Source organism: Colobus angolensis, unplaced genomic scaffold, assembly GCF_000951035.1.
Source record: "Colobus angolensis palliatus isolate OR3802 unplaced genomic scaffold, Cang.pa_1.0 Scaffold444, whole genome shotgun sequence".
Classification (NCBI taxonomy): domain Eukaryota; kingdom Metazoa; phylum Chordata; class Mammalia; order Primates; family Cercopithecidae; genus Colobus; species Colobus angolensis.
The window spans coordinates 1,609,625-1,615,506 of NW_012117866.1; the positions used below are offsets into that span (position 1 = coordinate 1,609,625).

The 5,882-nt window shown below is 42.4% G+C and overlaps 1 pseudogene; it reads left to right on the forward strand.

The window, feature by feature from the left end:
* The first annotated feature begins 4,014 nt into the window (after positions 1–4,014).
* On the forward strand, positions 4,015–4,700 carry LOC105522894 (annotated as a pseudogene).
* The last annotated feature ends 1,182 nt before the right edge of the window (positions 4,701–5,882 follow it).

Genomic DNA, 5,882 nt, shown 5'->3' on the forward strand with positions numbered 1-5,882 from the left:
CCCAAAGCAGAATTTCATTGCCAGTCTCAGACCTGTTAAGTTGCTTCGTGAAAATTAAAAAAGTTTGCATGCAACCCTCCCTCCAGCTGCCAAGACCCCGTTTCATCTACCGTCCAGCCGAAATAAAATTAAAGGCTGAGAAGCCTGCTCCGGGGCAGTCACCTCTGATGTGAGAAACCTGAAAAACTGGAAATCACCAGCCAAGAGGAATTATATGTGTGAGCTTCACATAGGTGGGATGTGATGGATGTGGACAGAGCAGCAGAGAGAAAGCCCAAGGAGCATATGCTAAAAAACCTGGGAAGAAAAATGCAAAATCCAGCAGTCTTAGAGGTGGCCTGAGGAAAGAGTTTAGGTTAGAAATATCTGTGCCCATCAAGCTACCAATGAGTTTCTTCACAGAATTGGAAAAAACTGCTTTAAAGTTCATATGGAACCAAAAAAGAGCCCGCATTGCCAAGACAATCCTAAGTCAAAAGGACAAAGCTGGAGGCGTCACGCTACCTGACTTCAAACTATACTACAAGGCTACAGTAACCAAAACAGCATGGTACTGGTACCAAAACAGAGCTATAGACCAATGGAACAGAACAGAGTCCTCAGAAATAATACCACACATCTACAGCCGTCTGATCTTTGATAAACCTGAGAGAAACAAGAAATGGGGAAAGGATTCCCTATTTAATAAATGGTGCTGGGAAAATTGGCTAGCCGTAAGTAGAAAGCTGAAACTGGATCCTTTCCTTACTCCTTATACGAAGATTAATTCAAGATGGATTAGAGACTTAAATGTTAGACCTAATACCATAAAAACCCTAGAAGAAAATCTAGGTAGTACCATTCAGGACATAGGCATGGGCAAGGACTTCATGTCTAAAACACCAAAAGCAACGGCAGCAAAAGCCAAAATTGACAAATGGGATCTCATTAAACTAAAGAGCTTCTGCACAGCAAAAGAAACTACCATCAGAGTGAACAGGCAACCTACAGAATGGGAGAAAATTTTTGCAATCTACTCGTCTGACAAAGGGCTAATATCCAGAATCTACAAAGAACTCAAACAAATATACAAGAAAAAAACAAACAACCCCATCAAAAAGTGGGCAAAGGATATGAACAGACATTTCTCAAAAGAAGACATTCATACAGCCAACAGACACATGAAAAAATGCTCATCATCACTCGCCATCAGAGAAATGCAAATCAAAACCACAATGAGATACCATCTCACACCAGTTAGAATGGCCATCATTAAAAAATCAGGAAACAACAAGTGTTGGAGAGGATGTGGAGAAATAGGAACACTTTTACACTGTTGGTGGGATTGTAAACTAGTTCAACCATTATGGAAAACAGTATGGCGATTCCTCAAGGATCTAGAACTAGATGTACCATATGACCCAGCCATCCCACTACTGGGTATATACCCAAAGGATTATAAATTATTCTACTACAAAGACACATGCACACGTATGTTTATTGCGGCACTATTCACAATAGCAAAGTCTTGGAATCAACCCAAATGTCCATCTGTGACAGACTGGATTAAGAAAATGTGGCACATATACACCATGGAATACTATGCAGCCATAAAAAAGGATGAGTTTGCGTCCTTTGTAGGGACATGGATGCAGCTGGAAACCATCATTCTTAGCAAACTATCATAAGAAGAGAAAACCAAACACCGCATGTTCTCACTCATAGGTGGGAACTGAACAATGAGATCACTTGGACTCGGGAAGGGGAACATCACACACTGGGCTTATCATGGGGAGGGGGGAGGGGGGAGGGATTGCATTGGGGAGTTATACCTGATATAAATGATGAATTGATGGGTGCTGACGAGTTGATGGGTGCAGCACACCAACATTGCACAAGTATACATATGTAACAAACCTGCACGTTATGCACATGTACCCTAGAACTTAAAGTATAATAAAAAAAAAATAAAATAAAAAAAAAAAAAGAAATATCTGTGCCATAAGAATAATGGGCATCTATATTCCTCCAAGAACATCAGGATAACCAAGGAGCATTAAATACCAAGTTAACAAGGAAACACAATAAGGAAACCAGCTTAAGTTCAGGGAAATTAGAGATTTGGGGGTTCATTTTGCAGCAACTGCTGATTGTGTGAATGGAAATGAATTTCCTAACATCACTGAGCTTTAGTTCTCAAAGAGAGGCAGTAATACCTACCTTGCAGGGTTACTGGATTGTTATATATGTGACAGCAACTAAGACGGACTGCTTAATAGCGTACATTGGATATCGTGACCCACAGAAAATGTTCTAAATGGGGGTCAGCAAACTATGCTCATGGGCCAAATGTGGCCCACTGCTCATGTTTATAAATAAAGTTTTATTAAAACACAGTCATGCCCATTCATGACATACTGCCCACGGTATTTTCCTGCTGCAGCTGCAGAATTGAGCCATTGAGACAGATACCATATGGTCTAAAAAGTGGAATATATTTACTACCTGGCTTTTACAGAAAATGTTGATCCCTGGTCTAGAACATCAGTTAATCACCAGTCACTTGGGAATAGCAATAAGCTTCCATCTGTTGACCACCTGTTATGTCTGGTCATATGTGATTTCATTTAATCTTATAGGTATTAGAATTTCCATTCTAATTTTGAGAAAACTGAGGTTCTCAGGTATCATTTTCTCAAAGTCATGCCATTGAAAATACCAACATTCTGATTTCAAAGTCAATTCCACACTGATTCTCAGTGGCATTTTTATGAAAAAGGAAGGATACAATGCAGGAAGAGGGGAAAAAATTCCTAGGGCAATCTCGTGGGTCTGCATAGTATTCTTCCTTTTTCATCTGCCATCTGCAGTGGAACTACCACAAAAAGGCAGATTTTCAAAGACAAAACTGTGCACCTGATTTCTCGAAACCCAGCGAGGTCAGGCTCCTCCAGTCTCATCTCTTTCGGTGCTCCCACTCTTCCCTCAGCTGGCTGGCTTTCCTCAAGGTGCTCTAAGAGGCCAGGCTCTCTCCTATATTCCCAGCCCCTAAACATGCATACTCCCGGACCAAACCAATGGTCAGGCTGCTTATTCTCGTGGCCCAATAATGAGATGGAGATGAACTGGGAGAGAAGAGAGTCTTCATTTCTGTAACCGGGTGTAGGGAGAAGGCCTAGAAATTATCACTAGACCTACTCAAAATTACAAACTTTTCCAGAGCTTATATGCCTTCTAAGCTATATGTCTATGTGTAAGTGTGCCTTCATCTAAAGCTATAAGTGATTAACATCTTCTAATCCATAACTAAGGTCTGAGTCCTGGAGACCTTCCTCTGGAGCCTCAGTAAATTGACTTAATCTAAATGGGTCCAGGTGCTGGGGTGATTACCCTCATCTTGTCTCCTGCTAAAGCATGGAGGTTTGGGGAGTTTCTTCAGACCCCCAGGAAGACTTGTTTAATCCTAAAAGGGTCCTGTTAAGATTTCCTTCGTTATGTTGTCATGCTTCAAGGTCCAGGAGAGAGGCCTGGGCAAAACTCTTGGTGGGCTTTTGTTATATTCCAGCCTTTGTATAAGGACACTGGCTCTATCAGCTTTTAATATTTAACTTCACCACTCAGTTAGTGCTGAAACAGTTGTTACGGAGGCCTGCCTGTTCAGCTGTTAGTGAGGCCTGGCCTGTCATATGCATACCCAAGTATTCCCTACTTAACTCTTAGTTCTAGCACTTCCAAAATATCTACTGGAATGTCACTTCTTCAAATGAACCGTCTCTCCCCCAAGACTGAGTCAAATCCCCTTATAAGATACATATACATGCATATATATTTGTAGGTATAAATGTATACATATTCATGTATCTGTATCCTTCACTGCACTTAGAACAGTTGTAAATTCACATTTATTTGTGTAATTATTTAACTAACCACTGAGGTAGGAACCCATCTAGTTCTGATAGTCCTTGTATTCCTAGCAAATATTACAGCACCTGCCTCAGAGTGGGAGTGTAATGAACATTTGTTGGATTTTTAAAAATGCAGATCTTTGGAAAAATGGAGAAGACCATCATTCTCACCATTGAACCACTGGATACAATAGAAAATGTAAAGGCCAAGACCCAGGATAAGGAAGGAATTCCTCCTGACCAGCAAAGACCGATTTTTGCTGTCAAGCAACTGGAAGATGGACGTACTTTGTCTGATTACAACACTCAAGAAGAGTCCACTCTTCATCATGTGTTGAGATTTCATGGTGGTGCTAAGAAAATGAAGAAGTCTTACGCCATTGCCAAAAAGAATATGCATTACAGAAAGAAGGTTAAGTTGGCTGTCCTGAAATACTCCAAGGTGCATGACAATGGCAAAATTGGTTGCCTTCATGGGAAGCACCTTTTAGATGAATGTGGTGCAGGAGTTTTTATGGCCAGCCACTTTGACAGGCATTATTGCAGCAAATATTGTCTTACTGCTTCAACAAACCAGATGAGTAATTGTGTATGAGTTGATAAAAAACATGAACTAAGAAAATAAAAGTCATAGGTTGAAATAGAGATTGTTCAGCCAATTGACATAAGGTAGAGCACTGACAAAGAGAAGCTGCTCACCTTTAGTGGCGGTTGTGTTTGGAGATAGCAGAGAAGCCTCCTCACTTCCTCCAGGACTCAGAGAAGGTGGGGGAAGGAGGTCTTTGGTGTCTTAGTCCCTTGTCACCTCTTTGGCATTACTTCCTTCCCTCCCAACCTCACACCTTATAATCTACTAACTCCAAACCGACAGGAACTCTCTTCCCACGCCCTACATTCACACACCCTAGGTTCACGTGCCCTAGGTTCACATGTGCAGGTGTGCGCGCACACGCGTGCGCGCGCACACACACACACACACAGGCTGTTATCTCCCAACTTCCTGAGAAATGCTTAGACAGGAGTCTAAATCCTGAGCCCCTTCCAGGGGTTGCCTCGAGCAGTTGCTTCTTCAACCCAAATGCCTCAGATACTGAGCTCTGGGCTGTCTGTGTGTACTGCTGTTTGCCATGTAAAATCCCTCCATTGAACACATCTGTCTACTTGCCCATCTATCCCAAAGGTCTAGGAGTACATAAAAATCAAGGGCCATGTCTTTTCTTAGGATTCCCAGGGTAGCCTCTAATTAAGAAAAATTCACTTATTTGAACCAACTTCCCCAAAGAATAGAAAGTTCTAAAAAAAAGAGCAATCAACAGAAAATTAAGTTCCAGTTTCCTCATTCACCTCTCCTGCCCAAATAGTACTCTTCTTGTCTGGACTCTTCTTCCTCTTTCCCCTTCTGACTGCCTCCAATGCCTCCAGCAGAACGAGAGAGAAGCTGTCCAGGCTGCAGAGAGGAGTGGTAGCAAGTGGATCTTGCCTCAGAAGGTGGGGACAGGGTAGGCAGAGGGGGAATGCATCTCGCTGGAAATGTCAATGCCCCATGGGCAGGGAACTGCAGACAGAGCTTCCCTTATTGAAGGCATGAAGTCAGAAAACTGAGAATTGGTACCTTCCAAAAAGAGGGAGAGCCAGCAGGTAGGAGAGAGGGTGTGTGAGGTGGTGCCAGGCTAGTGGACACTGCACATAAAGAATGTCAGAATATAAATGTTTATTTGTTACTGAGTCCTGGTTTTGGGTGACTCCAGATGGAAAGTGCCTATTGGCAGGTGTTTTGTCTCTCTGCAAGGGGCACGAGGGTGCTGATAGTTGCTTCTGTCACTTGTTTCATTCCCACGGAAGCATGCTTGCACTTCCCAGGTTAGGCTTTCGGTCAGGTTTGGGCTTGTGGAATTGTTTCATATTTTTGACATTATGGTTTTGAAATACCTGGCTTGCCAGGATGCTTGCCCCCAAGCAAGTTCTTCTCTACCTGCCCCGCACAGATGAGGTTGTGTG